At 34.9% G+C, this 23,920-nt stretch overlaps 1 protein-coding gene across 37 annotated transcripts in view; it reads right to left on the bottom strand.

Annotated features, from left to right (window-relative positions):
• LRRC4C (leucine rich repeat containing 4C) overlaps positions 1–23,920 on the bottom strand; it is a 1,324,460-nt gene that overhangs the window by 784,837 nt on the left and 515,703 nt on the right. For all 37 annotated transcript variants that reach the window (XR_012423317.1, XR_012423318.1, XR_012423321.1 and 34 more), the window contains one exon: positions 16,854–16,938. The gene's annotated coding sequence lies outside the window, so the exon portion shown is untranslated. The remainder of the gene's footprint in view (positions 1–16,853; positions 16,939–23,920) is intronic.

The following is a 23,920-nucleotide window of genomic DNA, read 5'->3' as shown; positions in this document are numbered from 1 at the left end:
TGTTGTATGTGTCTGACAGCTTCAATGATGGGCTGTTCTCCCACCTGTCCTCCTCTTCTGAGGCATCCCTCATTTCCCGAGATGCAACAATGTTGAAATTAGATCAATTAATGGTCTTACAATAGCTTCTAAGTGTTCCAGTTAAAGGAAGAGTCACCCTACACTCAATTTAAAATCAAAAGCTGGAAATGATCAAGTTTAAATAGGAAGGCATATCAAAAGCCAGTCAGATAGGCCCAAAGCTAGACCTCTTGTGCCAAATATTAAACAAAGTTGTGAAGGCAGAGGAAAAGTTTTTGAAGGGAATTAAAAGTGCTCCTCCAGTGACCAGGAATGGTAATAAAATGAAACAGCCTGACTGCTGATATGGAGAAAGTTTCAGAGGTCTGAATATATCAAAACAGCCAAACATTCCTTTAAGTAAAGCCTAACCCATAACTAGGCCCTAACTATCTTTAATTCTATGAAGCCTGAGAGAGGTGAGGAGCCTGCAGAAGAAAAATTTAAAGCTATCAGAGTTTGGTTCAGGGAGGTTGAGAAAACAAACTATCTTTAAAACATAAAAGTACAAGGTGAAATAGCAAGCGCTCAAGTAGAAACGGCAGCAGGTTACCTGGAAGATCTAGTTAAGATCATTAATGAAGGTAGCTACATCAAACAACAGATTTTCAATGTAGATGAAACAGCTTTATGTTGGAAGAAGACACCATCTAGGACTTTCATAGTTAGAGAGAAGTCAATGTCTGGCTTTGAAGGTTCGGAAGACAGACTGACTCTCCTGTTATAGGGCTAATGTAGCTGGTGACTCTATATTGATGCCAATGCCCATTTACCATTCTGAAAACCTCAGGGCCAATAAGAATGATGCTAAATCTACTTTGCTTGTGCTCTTTAAATGGAATAACAAAGGCTGGATAGCAGCACATCTGTTTACAGCACAGTTTTTAAGCCCAATGTTGAGAACTACTGCTAAGGAAAAAAATAATTCATTTAAAAACGTTACTGCTGATTGAAAATGCTCCTATTCACCCAGCAGCTCTGGTGGAGATGCACAAGTAGATTAACGTTGTTTGCAGACCTGCTAACACAACATCCATTCTGCAACCCACAGATGAAGGAATAGTTTTGATTTTCAAGTCTTGTTAATTAAGAAATACATTTTGTAAGGCTCCAGGTGACATAGATGATGATTTCTCGGGTGGGTGTAAGCAAAATAATTTTAAAACCTTCTGAAAAGGATTCACCATTCTAGATGCCATGAAGAACAACAGTGATTCATAGGAGGAGGTCAAACTATCAACATTAATTACAGTTTGTAAGAAGATGATTTCAAACCTTCTGGATGAATTTGAGGGGTTCAAGACTTCAGTGGCATGACTAGTAGGTACAAAAAATAGTTAGAAAGAATGATTAAGACCTACAGTTACAAAAGGGTAACTGTAATCAATAATACTTTAGTTGTATACTTTAAAATAATTAACAGTATAATTACACTGTTTGTAAGATAAAGGATAAAAGCTTTTCTCCATGATGTGATTACCATGCATTGCACGCCTGTATCAAAACACCTCGTGTACTTCATGTATATATACAAAATACCTACCAACATTTAAAATTTAAAAAATATATATTTAATAAAATACCAGTGGCAGAAGTAACTGCAAAAATGACAGAAGTACCAAGAGAACTAGAACTGGAAGTGGAGCCTGAAGATTGGACTGAATTGCTGCAATGTCAAAATCAAATTTCATCCAATGAAGAGTTGCTTCTGAGGGATGATCAAAGAAAGTGGTTTCTTTCTGTTTTTGTTTTTGTATTTCAACCAGGTATTTTACGGGGCTGGCAATTGTGAAATATACAAATTTCTGAAAATCATCTCCTATTTGAAAGCTACCATAGCTTCTTTCCAGGTAATTAATTCAGAGAGATACACAGAACACAGAGAAGTCATAAGTCACACATAGAAGGCCCCCAAAGAATTAATGACTAGATCCAATCTATACACCTTTCGATTTTTTTAGACTCCCATATACATAGAAAATAAATAAATAGCACATCTGCTAGCAAAATATTTTTTTTTCAAATTTCAAGTGTTATAAAAGAAAATATAATTTTTTGTGGTTCCAACAGTTTTTCTTCTTCCCCAAAATAAAGAGCTTTGCCCATGATCTTAGGATAGAATGAGATGAGGGGGAAATCCACCCACAAACAAATATGCAAAGTTCAAAACATTGGTCCCCATTATAATTGTGGGGGAGTGACGAGTTGGTGAGAATCAGCAGACACAAAAGTTCATGACTGTAGCTTAGACCCACCACCGCCCATTCACCCTCCAAAGGCAGGTCACTGGCTTGCAGGTTAGGCACCATTCTCCTTTTGCTAAGATCTCCCCTTCTTGTTTAGATTTATGTTCTCTCTCTCTCCATCTAGATCCTTCCCAAACTAAAGTCCTATGCTAGGCAAAGCCTTCTTTATGTCTTGATTTTAGGTAGCAGAGGGGAGCACGGAATACACTTTCATCAAGCCCCTACCTGTATCGGACTTAAAAGTCAATGTTCAAAGGATGAAGCTAGAAAGTGAGACATGATAAACCAGTCCCAAGAGGAAAGCTGCAGGCCCCTCTTGTCAAAAAATACAACCAAGCTAAGCACATTTGTGCGCACGTGCACACGCCCACCCCCAACCACTCAGTCTGATGAGACTCATCTTGGGAGAGAGAGAAAAGAGCCCAAGTCTGAAGTTGTACAGGAGTGTATATATAGACATCCTCTCCAGCAGGCACCAATTAAAAGGGGTGGAATAGGCGGGGAGGATTTGAATGTTTTGGTGGGAAAACCCCAAACTTGATTGTACCATATCTGATGAAGTGTAGCCTCATTTCCTACTTAATTCCAACCAGGAAAAGCATGCATTCTTTAAAAGCTCTTCTAGACAAAATAAAAAGAGAAATAGCTCTTCTCTTCATTCCCAGTTTCATGTGTCTAAGTCCCCTAGCCTTATTCCAGAATATCCCCTTGAGCTGGGAGAAGAATCTCAGGGCTCACAAATAGAAGGCAGGAGAAAACAAAAAGTACCATCTTCAAGGCATCCTGAAAAGGGTCATGTGGACAAACTCTGTTGCTGAGTTTTCAAATGGTTTCTTCTGAGCACAAGAAAACCGCTCGTACCCCAGGGATTGAAGCAACAAGGAAAAACTAACAGGCAGAAACTACCGGTTCCATATGCTCTGCTTTCCACTGCTGCTAAAATATTACACAGGCTACACATGCCTTGAAAGCAAGGCAAGGACAAATCCCAACCTTCTGATTTCCCCAAGGCAAGCACAGCACCAGGCACAGGGCAGATTGTTCCTGTTTCCCAGGTTGGGGTAGTGGCCTGAGCAGGACCTCATTCCTGGCCACTTTCTCCAAGAGCTGTCTGCACATTTCCAAGAAAAGTGGTTTCTTGAGATAGAATCTACTCCTGGCAAAGATGCTGTACCTATTGTCCAAATGACAATAAAGGATTTAGAATATTACATGAACTTAATTGATAAAGTAGCCACAGAGTTTAAGAAGATTGAGTCCAATTTTGCAAGAAGTTCTACTGTGGGTAAAAAGGTATCAAACAGCACTGCATTCTACAGAGAAATGTTTGTGAAAGTAAGACTCAACCCAGTGACAAATTTCACTGTTGTCTTATTTCCAGAAATGGCCACAGCCACTCCAACCTTCAGGACCTACCACCCTGGTCAGTCAGCAACCATCAACATAGAGGCAAAACCCTCCACCAGCAACAAGATTAAGACTTGCTAAAAGCTTACAATCATTTTAGTAATAAAGTCTTTTTAATTAAGGTAGGTACTTTGTTTCTGATTCACAATACCATTGCATACTTAAAAACTATAGTATAGGCTGGGAGCAGTGGCTCACACCTGTGCTCCCTGAACTTTGGGAGGCCACGGCGGGTGAATCACCTGAGGTCAGGAGTTCAAGACCAGCCTGACCAACATGGTGAAATCCTGTCTCTACTAAAAATACAAAAATTAGTTGGGTGTGGTGGCACCCACCTGTAATCCCAGCTAGTCAGGAGGCTGAGGTGGGAGAATTGCTTGAATTTGGGAGGCAGAGGTTGCAGTGAGCTGAGATTGTACCACTGCACTCCAGCCTGGGTGACAGAGAGAGACTCCATCTCAAAACAAACAAACAAAACTACAGTATAGTGTAAGTATAGTGTAAGCAGGACTTTTATATGCACTGGGAAACCCAAAAAAAAAAATCTATGACTTGCTTTATTTTGATACTCCCTTTATTGTGGTGGTCTGGAATTGAACCTCCAATATTTCTGAGTATGTTTCTGTGTATGTGTGTGTGTGTGTGTGTGTGTGTGTGTGTGTATTTAAAAGAAATTCACATGTATGTATTCTGCTTAATTTCTATATGTATGTATGAATATTTTTATGTATTTATGTGTGTTCTATACATACATTTACACATAAAAAGAAAAGATAAAATGTAAAAAGCACTAATACTTGATCTCAAAGAGCTTACAATCTATCAGCCGTGTTAATAGGTTATAATTATACAAGGCAGAATAAAATACAGGCTAAAGAGTGTTACATATATTGTATAGCAATCCTAGTTAAAGGAGTGATTTATTTTAATATATGGGGTTATATATAGGGTGTATGTGTGTGCACTGTCAGGAGGGAGAGGGTTTGTTTTCAGTCCAGCAAATATAGAGATATGCAAATATATCAGTTACTTCTACCCTACTAGCTTGTTATTCATTCAGATTTAAACAGTCTTCTATCAGATAGTTCAACATCTTTGGCTGAAACTATAGCCATTGACAGAGACTGAGATGTTGTAGAATTTCTTCCTTTTTTTTTCAGCTAAAATAGCTAGCCCATGTAGTGCTGAGTAACTTTTCCCTGTAGCTGGACACATAGGAGCTGACCATCTTCAGATGGAGTCTCTTGCTAACCATACTTCAGTGAGGAAAGTTACTAAGAGGATGCTGCCAGCATTTTTCCTTTAAGAAACTCACCACATGCAAGGAATATAATGGGGCAATCATTATTCAAGAGAGTGTCAAAATCATTTAGAAATCAAAACAGGCTATTGGAGTTCACAGGTTCTTTAATATGCACAGCTACTATCTTTCTTTTAGTTTAATAAGAGGTTGCGTATCCTCACAATTAAAGATAATTGCAGAGTATAAAAACTGCATTGTGATTATAGAAACAGTGAAAGAAGCTTGCTGACAAGACAAAGGTTTCATCAATTGAACACCTTGAAACTATGTAGCCTTTAAAATACAACTCTTCCTCTCTACAGCTTGTTTGTTGTATACTGAGTTTCATTCTTTATTCTCAGCAAAAACGCATTATTCAATGTCTTCTCTGATTGGCAACAGAGCTGCAATGTTTTCTCAAAAATTTTAAAATTCTTAAATCTCAGTGTGGCTTCTCTAAGTCACTTAAAAGTGTAACTTATTTTAAAATTAGAATTTATCACCTTTTTTTTGTTGTTGTTGTTTCTTTGGAAACCCTGTCAAAAAGATCTTGCAAACTATCATCTTCTAAAATAATTCCAATATCGTGCACTTGAAGTTTCTGTATTTACTTGAGTACATAAAGGCGAAATTAGATCCATTGAAATATGAAACATAGGTATTATTGTTGTCTAATCAGACACACAACTTCAGTTTAAGGGCACTGCATCATAAAAAGCAAGGCAATTTTTTTTTTCACATTGGATATTTCACTACAGTTGAATACATACTTTGTTGGATGTTTCTCTCTAGTACTTTATATAAAGGTTTGTAAAATATACATACCTGAGTAAAATAATAGGAAGATAAAATAAATTGTGAAGAAGCCAGTTTCACTTCTATTTAAATTGAAAATGAAAGAGGCCAACACCTATCATAAATTTATATCAGCTCAAAAGAAAAAGTACATGTAGACATAATGCCACAAGCCAAAAAAAAAAAAGCATACTCTCTTTCTTGAATGAAAAACCACTACTCAGTAAAATACTAGTTAAGCAAAAAAGTCAACCTTTTAACTGCTTAAGTCACTTTCATCATTTACTAACAAGGCGTGATAAGCTTTATTTGCTGGAGAAGCATTCAAGAACTGTGCGTCAAAAACGAAATACATTAGAACCAAAAATAAAAATAAACGAAAGAAACAAAACAGACCTCAAAAAGTGGTAAATGAAAAATAAATCAAAAACCTCCAAAGAAAGTTCATTTGGAAAAAATATTACGTGGTAAATAAACAAACATTTAGGTGATCTTCTAAAAAATTGTCAATCCCAAAATGAAGAAGTTCTCTTGCCCTATCCAACTTGTTGGTCAGTGGTAATACTTCAAACTATTCAAATGAGTATGTGGAAGTGCATATAAATTAGACATTGATGAGTGTAATTTATTCATTTTCTAAATAATGTGCAAATTTGCATAAACCTAGATTTTAAAATAAGATTTGCAGGCTGTAAACTCTGCAATCTGAGAGTTTACATGTTAATGTGCTAATCCAATTCAACAAACATTTATTGAACTTCTAGCAAAGCACTGGGCTGGGTATTTTGCACGCATTACCTATGCCATTTAGGGAGTATACAAATAGGAGGTGAGATAGGCAGAACAAAGTGCAATTTTGCTCCTGACATCATTACTATGTGAACAGTTAATGCAAAATGAAATAACATAACGAAAAACTAAGGCTTTGTAGGTGTTATTTTCTTTATGTGACAGACATTTAACACGGATGGTCCTGTAACATCCCCATTGAAGCTTTGAGGGTAGGGGTTGGAAATAATTATCTTGCTTTTGTGCCTGCTTACATGAGGAATTTTATCTTCTCTGGGTCAGCTATTTATCATCTCCTTTCAAATCAATCTTTTATGTAAGATTCTATTCTTTAAAAACTTTACATTGTGATTTTAACTATCAAGTTGATAAATTGTAGCTTGCTTTGACTAAATTTGCCCTAGTATAGATTTCAACAGACAATATTTGAAGTCAATATTCAAAAATGTTATATAATAATTATATAGAATACATTGAAAAGAATGAAAAACATTGACATCAGAAGGCTATTAGCCAGCAAAGAAATAAGCAAAAACAAGCAATAAATAAACACAGCAGATCAGTATCTAACACAATGAAAATTTTCTAATGATAGTGTATACCTTTAGGGTGGTATATTCACAGATAATTTCATACAGAGAACAACATTTTTTTCCCATAATGAAGCATATAGACCAGTCCTATACATCAATTTTCAATGAGTTATTATCCTCTCTTGATCAGTTATATTATGTATATTATGTAACTATAGCAGAGTGGGAGGAAAGCCATGACTCAGATCTTTTGACCTTCTGCCTTTGTGAATTCTCTTTTCAGTTCTTTTACAAAGGGCAGTTTATTTAATTCTCAGCACCATATTGCATCACATACACAATTATTATACTATTTTTAAAGCAGACAACTGAAACTCAAAAAGGTTAATGCTTTGCCTAAGTTCACAAAGGTATTGAAAGGCAATGCTTAAATGACAAGCCACTTTTTTAGCGTCTTAGAAAACATTTTTTTTTTCACTCTACCTGGTTTCTGTGATTAAGATAAAAAGACAGAATAGACAACTGAAAATCACTTATTTTAATGGAACATAGAAATTTTTTATACATTCCCTATTATTTCCTTCATGTCTTCTCTTTATAATTCTACTTTAAAATTTAGGAATCATATTATCTTTCAGTCACACAATATTAAGGATCAAAATAAGACCTGTTTTTAAAACTTGTTGGTCTCTATACAATCTGATAGGAATATTAATGCAATTCTACTAAGGAAAAGAGTCTCATGCATAGACTTAGGATGTATCCATCATTAATCAATAAAAAACGTATTGTGTACCTTCTGTGAGATCTGGACTGCCATGCGTGTTACAGGAGATGGAAAGATAAACATGATTCAATTCAGCAATATATATATTGAGCATCTATTTTATTCAACAAATTACCCAAGACAAAAAAGGAAAGGATTACGAAATAGGAAGATTTCTATCAACGGACACATAGAGGAAAAAAAACTCAGAGCTATTCTTTAAGAAATTATAATCTGGCTATGGAAATACAGCTAACACATATGCAACGCAGCAATTTAAAAAATGTAGCTTTAATATCATTTGATGTTGTGGTCTCAAAAAGCAAATAGGTTTTCAATTAAAGGGCAAGTCTATGTTTTAGTAAGCCATGTTCATTAAAAATTCAGAAAGTTTTAAAATGTCTCGTAAGACACAATGACTATTGAGACACTTAATTGGTCTTAGAGGGAAGGTAGAAAAACTGGTTGAGGTTTATATTCATAGATTTACAAGTTTTGTTTTAAAAAGAACATGAAATATGTATATCATTAATGTTATATGAATTTATGCAATTACAACAGACAAAATTCAATTAAGCTATTTCTTAGAAGAAAACTAAATGTAATATAGTATTTTCCAATATTTTCTTGACCTATAATCATGGTTTATTTCATACACTTATATAGTAAAAAATTATACATATATAATCACAAACCTAGTGACTCATCATGGTACATGGCTTTGAGATGTTTCCCAGGCATGTTAATGAGTTTACTTCAATAATATTTATCTAACTTACATATGTCTTAAATTCAATAGGAGGTTAAATTTTCATTTGCAAGTTCCAAAGTTTTGGAGTGGCTCTAATCCAGTCAGTTTTTTCCTTCTCTTCATAATGTGGCTAGGAAAAGGGTAGACATATGCATTTGTGACTCGGATCGTATATCACTAAGAGATTTCCTGGGTAACTTCTCATAAGAAGGTTAATAGAACATTTTACAGAGCTTTTCAAATTGTGAATGCTCATCCCTAAAAGGGGCAGGACCTTCAGCTTCTGCATATACCAAGAACTGAGAGCATTTGCAGGACATTATTTTTCTCCAAAGATAAATGATATAAATGGCCTCTAATGTACGATTTCCACTTATAAAAGAGCCTAGGGGCACTTAAATTATGAGTTGTGTGCCATTTTGATAATATTATAACAACAGACATAATGGAGAAATGAAATGACTGAGGCTTTAGCATCATCCAGATCCAAGTCCCAACCCAGTTCCACCGTTTAGTCACTATGTGATTATAAAGTTAGTGAGGCTTACTGTTCTCCCTTTAGAAAAAGAGATAACAAAACTACTTAATGTGATTTTTTAGTTATTTAACAAAATAAAGGAGAGCCACAGCATTCTGTAATTCAAGAGGCCACCATTTACATAATATATATAAGATAAATAGTGTCCCCCTTGGTATTGTGAAATACAGTAGGCTTGAATAACATAAGCAAGCCCTGTCATCACAGTTACACACAAAGTAGATGTTCAGTATTTGCATTATTCAATATCATTGCAATAACAAAAAACAGTGTGGGTTTGACGTTCTTTGCCTATCAAAACTGTTTATTGAGCATAGCAACAAGGTATTATGCCTGCTTGGAATTTCACATGCCTAGAACAATACCATGCTCACAGAAAAAACTCAATATCAGTATGTTGAATAGACAAAGATCATATTAATCTATATGATTGGTCGATCAGGAGCCCTTTGAAAAGCTTTGTCTTTCACTAAGAATTCCCAGTGAGCCTTTGTGTAAGGAGAAATGAGATCTAGGACACAGCCTTTTAGTTGGAGGATGTCTTTTAGTTGTGAGGATGTCTGTGTTAAGGCTAACTACATAGTATTCCAAAATTTAAAGTAAAGCTAGTATATGGGATATGTGTGTGCATGTGTGTGTGCGCACCTGTGTGTGTGTGTTTTGCATTTAAAGAGAGAGTGTGATGCCTGCAAATATATATATATATATATAAATATATATATATGAAATCAAATTTGTAAATTTTTAAAATAAACAATTTGACCTATTTCCTATTTGGGGGAGAGTTTCCCAGAACTCTCTAAATCAGCCTTGCCAATTCCCTTATTTGCCAGGTGTCTACTAGATTCATCATGCCCTTTTTTAGCAGCCCTCTTTTAGGATGGCACACATCTTTAAAAATCTATTTCACATGAATCTTGACTCAAATGTGTATCTGCTGTTTCCTTTAGTTTTTTAAATATGAAGAAGAGATTGTCTCTAGCAGGTTTGTCACTTTATCAGAATATCTTTGAGCATGTCGTAAAAACCACTGTTTTTAACCATGTAAATTTGGTTATAGTATACTTTTAAAAAAATTATACTTTAAGTTCCAGAGTTCTTTTAATACTGTTCATTAAATAAATCAAGATAGAAGTCTACACAGAAATACCATGCAAACCTTAAAAGTTAAAAAAAGTTACACATATTTAACAAGAAAAATATTTTCAATAAAACGTTAAATAAAAACTTCAGATATGTGCACAAACTATGTAAATATGTGTGCATCAGTGTTAAGGATGGCTATGTTTGTCAGGGGAGGATCATGAGTGTCCAGATCATTAAGGGACTTATATTTATTTCCTGATATTTCCAAAATGGGTATGTTACTGTAAAACATAAAGCTAATCAATAAAATAAGCAAATTTGAGTAAAGGTAAAATCTAGATTTTGTCTATAATACAGCAGGCGCTGATAATTAAAGAATATTATCAGTCAGCACGGTGCCTCACGCCTGTAATCCCAGCACTTTGGGAGGCTGAGGAGGGCGGATCATGAGGTCAGGAGTTTGAGACCAGCCTGGCCAACGTGGTGAAACCCCATCTCTACCAAACATACAAAAATTAGCCGGGCGTGGTGGTGCGCACCTGTAATCTCAGCTACTTAGGAGGCTGAAGCAGAAAAATTGCTTGAACCCAAGAGGCTGAGGTTGCAGTGAGCCAAGATTGTGCCATTGGACTCTAGCCTGAGCAATAGAGAAAAAAAAAAAAAGAATATTATCAAACATCTAGTCCTTACTAAAGATAATAAAATATGTACTTATTAATTTTTATAAAGTTTGTACTGCCAATAAAACCTACAGATTCTTTTTGAGTTGCCAAGAAAGACACCTTGAGTACATAAAGAATAGCTATTTTTTCTAGGAAAAACAAGTGTGTAAATTATATGTCAATTTTGTACATAATAAATTGGAAACGAAAAGATTCTAGCCCTTTTCTCTTTGGAGTTACTCTTTAGATGGGTGATTTTCCTAACATGTTATTAAAGCCTCTTCAGGCAGTTAAAAATGGATTAATAGCAAAGGGTATATTGATTAAAATATAATTTCTATTATTACAACTAAATTGTGTTTTTGCCTATAAGTAGGAAGTACTTCAAGGCATGCATTTGACATACTATAGTTCACTTACGTGTTTCACACAGATCCTAGTTTCTGCTGAATTACTGGGGAGAGGTATGTGTATCAGACTACCACGTATTCATTTTTACAAAGATGTTGTGTCAGAAGGGGGAAAACATTTTTCACTTGCTTTTAGTAATTTTTCCTAAGGAATCAATGTAAAGTTTTTTTTAAGTGGATCCATAACATATATAACCTAAAACATTATTTAGAAGTTTAAAAGGGAAATATTAGTTACAAATATATTGTTTTTTTAAAAATCCTATAACTCAAGTAGTGAAATTAACTGCTTTGTTATTGTTTCACTATCTAACTCTTACGGTGTTGTGTAGCAATTTTCATGGTGAAAAATAGGAAGGACTTCCAGATGATGATATGAAAGTAGTATGGTCTAACGTAACCTTTTTTTCAGAATCCCTTGCCATATGTGCATGCACACACACACACACACACACACACACACACACACACTGTTTCCTGTGTCTGACAACCTAATCTTATAAAATAAATATTAAGATGTCATGGACTTCCTGGTTTTTTAATGTATCACATAAAATAAAAACATATTGAAAATTAAACATTATTGCGTTTAATTGAGGCACATCATGAGATGGAGTTGGAAAGTTTTGAAAAAATAATTATGCATCTTAGAATTGGTAAAAGTTGCTAATTCACAATATGGGAGTAGTTACGTATTTTAAAATGTCAATAATGGAAGTAATCTACACTTTTAAAACTCTATTATCTCTTTCATTAAGTAATAATAGCTAACATTTATTGAATATTTACTCTGTGGCCAGCAGATTTCTTAAAGGTATTTAAGAATGCCAATATCCAGTCATAGTTTCACTAAATTGCATGTTTACTTTGACATTCTGTACAAATGCTATATTTAATTATTAAATTACTAAAATCATTTAATAATTTTGATTATAAAACTATGTAGAAATTTGGAAAAATATTTGACCTATGAATAAAAATATCATATGTGAATTAAAATTATATAAGAAAATTGTGGTAACTAAAATTATAATTGTTCTATACTAGGGTTATGCTTTTTTTCTTAATTCCCCAAATACTTCATAAGTCTGTAATTTATTTTATAAATTCAAATCAACAAGCAAATTTAAAACACTAAAATGCTGTGGCAACATTTTGGTACATAATTGTCTACCATTCTACAAGGTTAAATTTAATATCAAGAACTGCCTCTTTCCTCTAATACCAATATTAAAAAGTGTTCAGAGGCTAGTTTGTATAATTAAATAAGAAAACATGTTTCTCTTTTGAATTCTTCACAGATGGAAGAAGTCCAATTATATTGATATTAGACACTTCCTCTTTAAAGTTGCAAAACTTAAAGCAAATTATTAAAATAATTATTTGATGTATTGGATGCCAACAATACCAATACAACCAGCCTTCCTTTTTGGCAAATATGGCCACTCATGCCACATTAGTCCCATACTTCTTTAAAAGTTTATCAAGGTCTAAAAGAGTTTAACTTACTCAGGTGCTACATCCATTTAAAGACCAGCCCTCACTACTATGCAATATATTCATGTAACAAAATTCCATTGTACCCCTTAAATGTATACAAATAAAAATAAATAAATAAAAACAAAATAGTGCAACTATTGGCTATATCGGTCAACTAACCTCTAACATTTTTAAACATAAAAAATTAAATGGGGAAAAATGTAGTTTGGATGTCCTGATGAATTCATTGTAACTTCAGTGCTATCCATCCATAGAAAAAAGGGAAAGTTCACCAGAAATAGCACTACCTTCTAGTTATTCAATTCTTAAATGTAATTTAGTGTCCAAAGTAAACACATGAAAGAAAAGAGCAAATGTTACGAATGTAATATTTTTTCTTATTTTTCCAAGACCTTTTCCCTATTGACATGTAATTCATGTCTATTATCCTAAATAGTTACATTTAATTTAACATTCAGCTCTACTAGCCATAATTTTGCAAAATTATAATCAATATGAAGCTAATTTAGGAACAGCAATGAGAATTCTATCAATCAGATTTCTGGTAGGAAATAGCTGGCACACTCAAATTAAGATAATTCAGTGAAGGTTTCTTACAAAGATATAACCAGGGTTTAGGGAACCATAAATGAGAATGCAGGACCCGGGGCTAATAAGAGAAAAAGAGTTGTTACCACTTCTAGTCTGGAAGGTAGCAGGGGAGGAAACTGTTCAGGTAAGCAGTGTCTGCATGTTTCATGGCTAGAAGGTAGCCAAGAAAAATACCAAATCTTTGACTGAGGAATCCAGCCAGTCTGAGATGAACACACAAAGAAACCTGGAGAGTAGAGACCCAGATTTCACTTTTTCTTTCTTATTATCTGCTGCTGGGGCTTCCCAATGGCCAACGTGGGGTCTGGAGCCTGTTGTTCTAGTCTTTACAGGTCAACTTACAGGAAAGAGGACAGCATGAAAAGGCAAACAAAAGAGAGCTAGCTGAACAACTAAACAGAATTAATATAATAGAATTTGGGGTCCTTCTGAATTAGTGTCTCTGATACATCACATGCAGACATCGTTTCCAGGCTTGACCCAATGTATATGCCAAATATTTACAGAGAAGGCAAAGACCATAAACCACATAATCATCCAACTTACCAAATTAGAGACTGAGAGAGCTCCCATCTTAAAGTGATTCTCTATAAACCTTTATGGCTCTCCCTGAATTGTTACTGTGTCTAGATTTTTAAAATATTATTACTTTGTGAATTATTTTGATTTTACAAATGCCCCTATGATAAACAGTGATCCAGATGAGTGAACATCATACAAGCAATAGCATTTACATGCAAGTCTGAAAACGGGTTAAATTTAAGACTTTTTACTGGGGAGAAAACAAATTAAATCCCCCAAACATTTCTTAAATTATTATGTTTATATGAAATCACAACTAATAGAAAAACAGAAAAGTTAATTAAACAATAAATTATTTGGCCCTCAAGCCACCAATCAGTTTGGATTTTCCTGATCCCTTTCAGGGACTGTAAGATCTCCCAAAGGCCTGAGCAAGGTGCGTGGTAGGAAAACTTTAATCCGTGGGTTTTAGTAAATGCAGCTATAGGTAATTACAAGAAACAGTGTCCCAAAGGAGTTTTAGAATATCAGACCTGGGGCAAATACACTCAAGTCGATCTGCTGATCCATATGAGTTAGTGGAAGGAAAGAATCAAACAGCAAACAAACAAGAACCCAATTTTGGGTTTGCAGAAAATGAAGACAGAGGGAAGGGAAATGTGGAATAATTATTAAATCTCTGTTCAAACTCCTAAAACAGCTGCTTAGGGTTTTCTTCCTTCTATTGTGTGCATTTACTGGGAATTTAAAGACAGTAGAAAAGGCTTTCATTTTCTTAGAAATAATTTAATCAATGGCTATTCATCTATATAGTTACAACCACTTTTTTAGACATGTGAGGATGCATGTGTTCTTATTGCTTATGTATATATAATAAGCAGAGTCTTAATGATTTAATTCAAGATTTTATGTTGCCTCTTTTGTGAGAATGTTAATTTATAGGGGGTTATATTTCACTTGGCTTATTTGTGTGGTTTATGTCTAAGGTCCTATGCATATATTTGTTTATCATAGAGACCCAATTGATATATAGTACAGGTATTTAATGCATAAATATGATCATAATGCACTAAAGTAGACAAGGGTAAAGGGGTGTGTGTGTGTGTGGTGTATGTATAGCATACATATGCATACTTATAATTAATTTTTAATTGATTATATGTAATTATGAAGCCTATATATGAATGTCATGATTCATTTGGTAAAAAGTTTTAGAATTCTTCCTCTAATGATTTTGAAATGGTTTATAACAGGATATTCTATTCCATTTTTTATATTTTTATTTCAGGGACAAAATATTTTATCAAAGGTAGTGCTGAAGTTGTCGGAGTAATGTCAGAGAATCCTTCAGTACTTAAATCTATTAACTAAAGTCATTAGTAAAACGTTGAAAAATAAGTTCTTAGCTAAAAGTTAGGGAAACAAAAGAAATAAGCAAGTTAATTGTCCTGACCTCTAGGGGCTGAGACTCTGAAGAAGTGATGAGACATATACACAGTTAAAATATTTAGGATAGACTATGATATGGGATATAAAAGAGAATTTGAAGCATTGCTATAAAATGAGTAAGAGAGGAGGGAGTTATTACAGTTGGTTATCTTGGTGAGAGTAATTTAAGCAGTGCTTGGAGCAAAATTTTCACACTCAGGTAGAGTGGGAAGAGAGATGGGAAATAAATGTATTTATTTAATTATTGAGCTCCTACCATTTTAGATGTTGTGTTAGATACTGGAAATACATTGCATAATGAAACAAAAATAGATCCTTCTTCTGTGGAATTTATCATGCATTGGCAAAGAATATTGAGAGTTGTTTCAAGTAGTTTGAATGGGTAAAGAGGGGCTAATGTGGGGAAAAACATAGGAAAAGAGTGAAATCATGGGGAATAGTTTTGTTTGGATTTTAGTTGGCGATATATTTCTAGGATTAGAGAAACATGTTTGGTTTTAGTCTGCGTGGAAGGAACCAGGGAAATGGAGAAATGCAAATGTAGAGACAAATAGCTGATCCAGTAAAATTGGTAAAGGAATGAAAGTGTTATAATTAAAATTAATACGAGTGATTATTTTGGAAAATAGAGTATAGGTGAAGATAAATAGATATTTTAACATTTAAAGAAGAAAAATTCGGTGATATTCACATCAAATAGCCTCATCTTTTTTTAAACGAGGAGGCTAATTAATTTGAAACTAAGGAAGTCAGGGCAAGGTTTGAGCTCATGGAGAATAGAGATTTTGAAAAATGCTGAAAGAGCTGGAACATTTTAAGTGGTCACATCCTGTTCAGGACTAGATGCGGTCAGACAGCATGGTTGTGTTGAATATCTAAGAGGTATGAGCAAACAGACATGATTCTTGCCTGCATGTAATATTTGGTCTAGTGAAAGGCACACCCAATAATCAATTATACAAATAAATATTAACCGGTCAACTGGCAAGAAAAAGATGCCAGAGGATAGATTTCATAGAGAGCTAGAGGGCTGGAGAGAACCCAGTGACTGACTTTAGATCCCGGGCAGCAAATAAAGCTAAGTGTAGGGTCTGATAGACCAGGCTGATAGAGAAAGATAAAGGAAGGGTAAATTATGAGTTCAGTAGGAGTCAGAAAGTAGAATAAGTGAAAATACATGTAACTGCAGTTAGAAAGCAGGCTTTCCATGTTTTACTAGAAGCAGAGCAATTACAAGAGACAAACCGACTCCAGGCAAAACTGTAATTTGTGTGCTTCAAGGAGAAATGGAGCCCTGACACAGGTGTGTGCAGCAACCCCACACTCACCAGGCGGTCCATGTCATGTATCCAGCAATTGACCATATTAATTCACAAACATGGACTATTCCAAGGCAGTATAAGTCATATATGAAACAACATTTCTTTCTACTTTTGTTTAAAGCTATTAATGTTGCACTCACTTACATTCAGTGTATTAGATGATGTTCCAGCTTATTTGGCCCCTCTCTCATTGGGTGATCTGGCAGCCTCGCAGTAAAGAGAACCATTTCTAGAAAAGACATAATATTAAAACATGGCATTACATTTAAGAAAGTTAGAAAATAGCCCAAGCAAAGTTATTTGAAATTAAAACCGACCTAATGGAATAACCTACATGGAATAATTTATATTTCTCTACAGTTCAGTTTATCCAAGTGTATATTCATTTTATAATATGTCATGCTTGAGGCTTTCCCAGAATAAAAAAGGCTTTCTGCAAATTGATGCTAATCACAATATTTGGTTCTGAGAAAAATCTCACTTTATCAAATTTTTCTTTCTATTGGACTGTTGAGTAAGATTTTTAACAAAGGAAAAAAGGCATATCTGGTGCTGTTTATCCCTGCTTCTTTTGCAGGGTCTATTTTTGTCAAATGAGTTTATTTCTCATTTAAACATACTGTGCCTTTTCATGCCTCTATACCATTTTTCATTCTATCTTATTCACTTCAAATGTCATTATTCTTTTGTCTATTCCTATTTCTTATCCACAAACTCATAGTCATTATTTAATACCCAGCTCAAATATGACCTTTTCCGCCTGAAGTTGCCAATCAAAATTAATCTGTACTTCATCCGTAATCCCACAGACCTTTGTTTGTCATATTTTATGAGATTTATAGCCAGTGTTCCTAATTCTATGTCCCTGCCTTTGCACTCTGAAGGCAGGGAAAATGCTTTATCTGCATGTGCGTGTGTGTGTGCACTCGTGTGTTTACTTTCTTTAATCACCACTTGCCTTATGCAAATAATAGACATTCACACATTACTTTCGATTGCTCCTTACTCTATCCTGGAGTAAATTAGACTTAGTTAGTACTGCTATAGTTTATGCTATAATAATGTAACATTTATTTCCAATTAAAACACTCTTTTTTCCACTTGGATTCCAGAGCACCATTCTCTCAAGTTTTCCTCCCGCGATGGGTCAAACCTTCTTAGTCTCCTCTGTGGTTTCCTTCTAAATGTAACAATAAATGGCTTATCTCTTTGCTATCTCCTATTTCCTATTAGACTAACTCCCGTCAAGGTCTAATCCAGGTTTATGACTGTAAATACCATTTATACATCTGGAATTGATAGATTTATAGTTTAGCCCAGCCAACTCTCTACTTGATCTACACATTTAGAGTTCTAATAAGCTATTTAAATTTAGAATATCCTAAACGGAGCTCTCTGCCACTACCAATTTTCTCTTCCTGCCATTTCGTCTCAGGTCAGAACAACATCCTACCATTTTCTTATTCAAAAAGACTAACACATGACTTACACGTTGACCTTATTCTTTCCCTCCTTAATTTTGGTTCAAAGCACGTATGACCATCTAGCATACAACATCTTTGACAAACAGACTTTAAAATTGTTGTTCTCCTCCCATTAAGCAAGAAAACCCCATGAGTGTGGGGATTTCCATTAGTTTTTTGACTGCTGTACTCCTTGATTCCCTGAATAACAAAATATATTCAAAACAGGTATGTAGTAGTGGCTTAAATAATATTTTGTTGATTAAAAAAATGAAGTCGTTGTAGGTAGATTGCTAAATAATTTATTGATGGTATTAGGTTCAAAATTCAGTCCCTTTACAGCTTCCTCAACTGTGAGATGCGGAGGAAAATCTTGTGTCTTTATTATTGTTTTCATCTGTGTCTGTCCTGACAAAAGAGAGCCATGTCTGCTTAATAGAGTCATACACTGCACGTGAATGTTTCAGTCAACAACAGACCACTTATATGACAGTGGTCTCGTGAGATTATAATATCATATTTTCACTGTATCCTTTCTGTGTTTAGGTATTTTTAGATACACAAATACTTAGCATTGTGTTATAATTTCCTATAATATTTCAGTACAATAACACGCTGTACAGGTTTGTAGCTTAGGAGCAATGAGCATTACCACACAGCCTAGGTGTGTAGTAGAGTATACAATAAAGGTTTGCATACATACACTATATGATGTTCATCCAAGAATGAAATTGCCTAATGACGCATATTTTTAGAATGTATTCCCAAGTTATTCTATTGGAGCAGAAAACTATATTGGATGGTTTACTCCTTCAGATAACTAGAAAGTCACAGAATAAATGAGTTTATTCTTTTGATTTAAGAAAATTTAGGTTCTAGTTCCTCTTTCACCATGTTTAGTAATGTAACTTCATTCTGAATCTCAGGTCCTCAGCTATAAACTACAGTAATAACATATTCTCAATCACTCTTAAAAGGAAGCTGAGTAAATAAAATGGGACTATCAGTAAAAATGTGGCCAGAGTACTAAAACTACTAAAAAGAATGCCAAATTATATATATAAAGCATAGTTTGAACCCTAACTCAGTCCTGAGAAAAAATGTGTATTGCAATGTAGCTGAGCTGCAATGATTTCCAGATATTGTAATTAATTTGTGGTGGACCCCATATTAAAGTTGGGTCTTTTGAATTGTAAAATAGGTTATTTTTCACCATAATAAGTTTTATTAACATCTAAAAATAGATAATTTATATTTGCCAGATGTATGGGGCCTGAGAAATATGTCATATACTAATAATAAAATTAATAATAGCAACAATAGTATCTAACACTTTCTTTTTTGTTGTTGTGGTTTTTTGTTGTTGTTTTTGTGTTTTTTTTTTTTTGAGATGGAGTCTCGCTCTGTCACCCAGGCTGGAGTACAGTGGCGTGATCTCAGCTCACTGCAACCTCCATCTCCTGGGTTCACGCCATTCTCCTGCCTCAGCCTCCCAAGTAGCTGGGACTACAGGCACTCCCGCCACCAGGTCTGGCTAATTTTTGTGTTTTTAGTAGAGACAGGCTTTCACCATATTAGCCACGATGGTCTCGATCTCCTAACCTCTTGATCCGCCCACCTGGGCCTCCTGAAGTGCTGGGATTACAGGCGTGAGCCACCGCTCCCGACCAGTATCTAACACTTTCAAGCACATACTATATATCAGACACTACATTAACTGATAACATCATGTATTATTTTATTTAATTCTCAATGCCGTGTAGCTGCAATTATAATCCTGTCTATTTAAAAATATAAAAACAGTCACAGGATGATTAAATAATTTGCATAAGGACACAAAGCCAGTAATGGTAAAACTGGGATGCCAACCTAGACAGCTTTGTAACACAAAAACAAATTTTAATTTGAAATTAGAATTATATAATCTGGAGTCCATACAGTAGAGTTCCAAGAAGGCAACCACTCTTCACTGAGAAAGTTTGGGGAGCATCTGGAAGACTAATTGTGAATTAAAAACAAAGTAACTAACATTGTCAGCAGATGTGCTATTAGCAATAGCAAAGACATGGAATCAACCCAGGTTTCCATCAATGGCAGACTGGATAAAGAAAATGTGGTACATATATATCTAATGGTAGACTGGACAAAGAAGATGTGGTACATATAAATGTGAAGTATTATGCAACCATAAAAATAGAACAAAATCATGTCCTTTGCAGCAGCATGGATGCAGTTTGAGGCCATAATCCTAAGTGAATTAACCCAGGAACAGAAAACCAAATACCGAATGTTCTCACTTATAAGTGTGAGCTAAACATTGAGCACAGAGACAAAAATATTTTAACAACAGACACTGCTGACTACTAGAGCGGGGAGGGAGGGTGGGAGATATGGGTTGAAAAACTACCTATCAGGTACTATGCTAATTAGCTGGGTGATGGAATCTATACTGAAAACCTCAGCATCACACAATATTCCCTTGTAATAAATCTGCACATACACCTCCATGTCTAATATAATAAAAGTTGAAATTTAAAATAAAACAGAGTAACTAATACTAGGATACTCTTAAGACACCATCACTTTATTGCATAACTCTTCAGTTGCAAAGTATTCAGTCTCCAATAATTCAGTCTTCTTCAGTGTGTGTGCCTGTGCGTGTGTGTGTGTGTGTGTGTGTGTGTGTGTGTGTGTAGGGTGGTGGTTGTTGTTGTTTCTGAGATGGAGTCTCATCCCAGCTGGAGTGAAGTGGCGTGATCGTGGCTCACTGAAGCCTCGAACTCCTGTGTTCAGGCAATTCTCCCACCTCAGCCTGCTGAGTAGCTGGGACAGAGGCACACGCCACCATGCCCAGCTTTTTGTTGTTGTTGTTGTTGTTTGTTTGTTTGTTTATAGAGCCAGGGTCTCCCACGTTTCCCAGGCTTGTCTTGAACTCCTGTGTTTAAGTGATCCTTCTGCCTTAGACTCCCAAAGTGCTGGAATTACAAGTGTGAGCTACTTGTAATTCACCCAGCCTGCTCTTCTTTGTAATTTATTCTGTGAACTGATTCATTGCAATGTTGGAGAGTAATAGCAGTAATTCACTCTGTGACTACCAAGAGCCAATAAAATAGTTATGACAAATATCAATCTAATTGGAAGCACCACTGCTTGAAGTCATTTAAAAAGCATCATTTGAGAATGTTCTTTCAGTAGTTATCCTGCATTGGCAGAAAGGGGCAAAGATGAATGAACAAGCGCATGTCTTCCTCCAGTTCTGACAGTTCCTTTCCTCCTGATAAACAGTTATTCTGGCAGGAAAAGAAACATAATCTCCCTCTGACCTTTCTCCGTTAGGATGAGTGCACCACAATGATTCTGTACTGTCACAGAGAAAAGATCCAAGCAAAGGGTGAGGAAAGCCTACGGATAATTCACTGTACTTGATAATATATTGAGGAACAGCTATAAAATATACCTATACTACACCAAGTAGAGACATTGTCAAATAACAACAACAATAACAATAACAATGGCAGCAAGCCTATGTGTTGAACACGTACTATGTGTCCAATATTATGATAAACACATTATATGACTTATTTTGATTCTGTGTTGTATAAATGTTTGAAAATGTCACTCATTAGTTTTAATCACCTACTGCCTCTTCTTAAATAAATGCGACGTTCCTAAAAATATGATCTAGTTGATTCAGACTTGACTACACTAAGGCCCAAGGGAGTGAAGTGATTGGTCCAGATCATAGCTGAATAACTTTCATCTGACACTCTACCATTCTTCTCAGAACACTGCTCAAGTTCCCACAACTCCCTTGATGTCTGTGTCTTCATCCTTATATGAAGGGAATTATTTAATTGCACAAATTTCAAGCTCTTCTCAAACTAGAAAATGCTACAATGTAATGGTTCTGTCTTGCAAATGCATGATTTTAGACACCATCTGGAATCGATAACATTCCAGAGATCTACTGAAGGTGAGTGGGTGAGTGACCACACAGGGCTGGGACAAGCAGAGAAAATATTATCCAGATATTAAAATAGTATTATATAATTATAAAATGTTATGGAAATGTTTATGATATAATAGTGAATGAAAAAAGGAAATTCTAAAATAACAATTATTCTGTGATTATACATACTTCCATGTACAAAAACTAGATGGAAGAACATGGAATAATTTTCTCATGATTTCTTGGCTATGGTGTAACACTAAATGATGTTTTTATATTGAACATTAGTATTTTCACAATGTTGTTTATGATATGAATTTTGAATGAGATTTAATTTTAAAAAAAGGTGGCACCATGACACTTCTGAAATTCAAAGAGATGCTCTGGTTTTAGTGCTCAAGTAAAATGGCTAAAATTATCTCTTCAATGTTTGTTATAAATAATTCTTAAGAGACACTTTAAAATCATTATATCTTCTTTGTAAAACCATCAGTCCTAGCACATATACAAGTTAGTAGTTAATCTTTAAATACTCATTTTTTTTCTCAGAAATCAACTTACTATAAATGATGAATAGCTTAAAAAGTAAAAAATACCTGAATTCATTCACTCATCTATTCATTCAAGACACAATATTTAACTGCCCGCTCTGTTTTAGGCGCACTTTCGGGACCTGGGAATTCAACAGAACCTAGACACTTTGTATATAGCTTTGGACCTGTAACAGTCCAGAGTTTAAAGTGAACTCTATGAGAAAAGGGGCTCAAGATGAGATTTGAAGCCAGTTTGTTTCCTTCGTCCTCACTGAAAATGTAGCAAAATGAAGATGGTTTCTGAGCCTTGTTCCTGTGCCATCTTTCTGAGCAAATGTTTCCAGAATACAGTGCATTGCAGAAAATAATTTGGAAACAGTCCAACTCAGCTTCCTTCATTCAATTACCTGTCATTAGATCATTTGTTTTATCAGAAAGAAATCATTGTGATGACAGGGGTTTGTTTACTTCGCCCCGTATTACCAGCACCAAGGACAGCACCTGCGCTCCATCCATGAAGGTCCAATCAGAGTTTAGGTCACATCAACAAGTGCTAGATTACCATGTAACAAACTTGAGTCCAATTTGGTTCAATTTCTCAAATACATTAGTCTACTTGGCTAATTACAGTCATTTACAAAGCATCTTCTATGTGTCAGACATATAATACCTGCTATTACTTGAACCTCACGCTGTCACAGTGTCATCCCTTTTTACTCCACCTCATTGTGCCTCAGTTTTCTCATCTATAAAACTGTGATAGTGATAGTACCAAACTAATGGGCTTCTTGTGAGAATTAAATTTTTAGAATAAACAAAGTTCTCATGAAAAAGCCTAGGCACGTAGTATGTACCAAACAAGTTTAGAATAGTATATTATTATTTAAAGCTCATGGTAATATTTTGAAGAATATTGTACTATCTTCATTTTACCAAGCAGGAAACAATGTATGATGGCTAAGAAATTTGACCAAATGTCCACATTGCTGAGTCACTGAAGTTAGGGATATTTCTTCACTCTGCTCTTCCTCTCAACTTTCTTGCCTATATACTTAGATAAGATCCTAACCACTTTCTCTTTGGACTTTGTCAGTAACTTACTTCAGATCTCCCCCTTCCTAGTTTTAACCATTGTCTTTTACATTATCTGGACATTCTACTTTTGATAGGTTTTTCAAACATATATCAAATTACATTATTCCTTCTTAAAACCTGAGTAGCTCTCTATTGCCTCCAGAATAAGCTACAAAGTTCTTAGAAGAGCAT

This window comes from Macaca fascicularis, chromosome 14 (assembly GCF_037993035.2).
Source record: "Macaca fascicularis isolate 582-1 chromosome 14, T2T-MFA8v1.1".
Lineage (NCBI taxonomy): Eukaryota > Metazoa > Chordata > Mammalia > Primates > Cercopithecidae > Macaca > Macaca fascicularis.
Note: the sequence above shows the minus strand (reverse complement) of the source record. Positions and strands in the feature narration are given on the sequence as shown.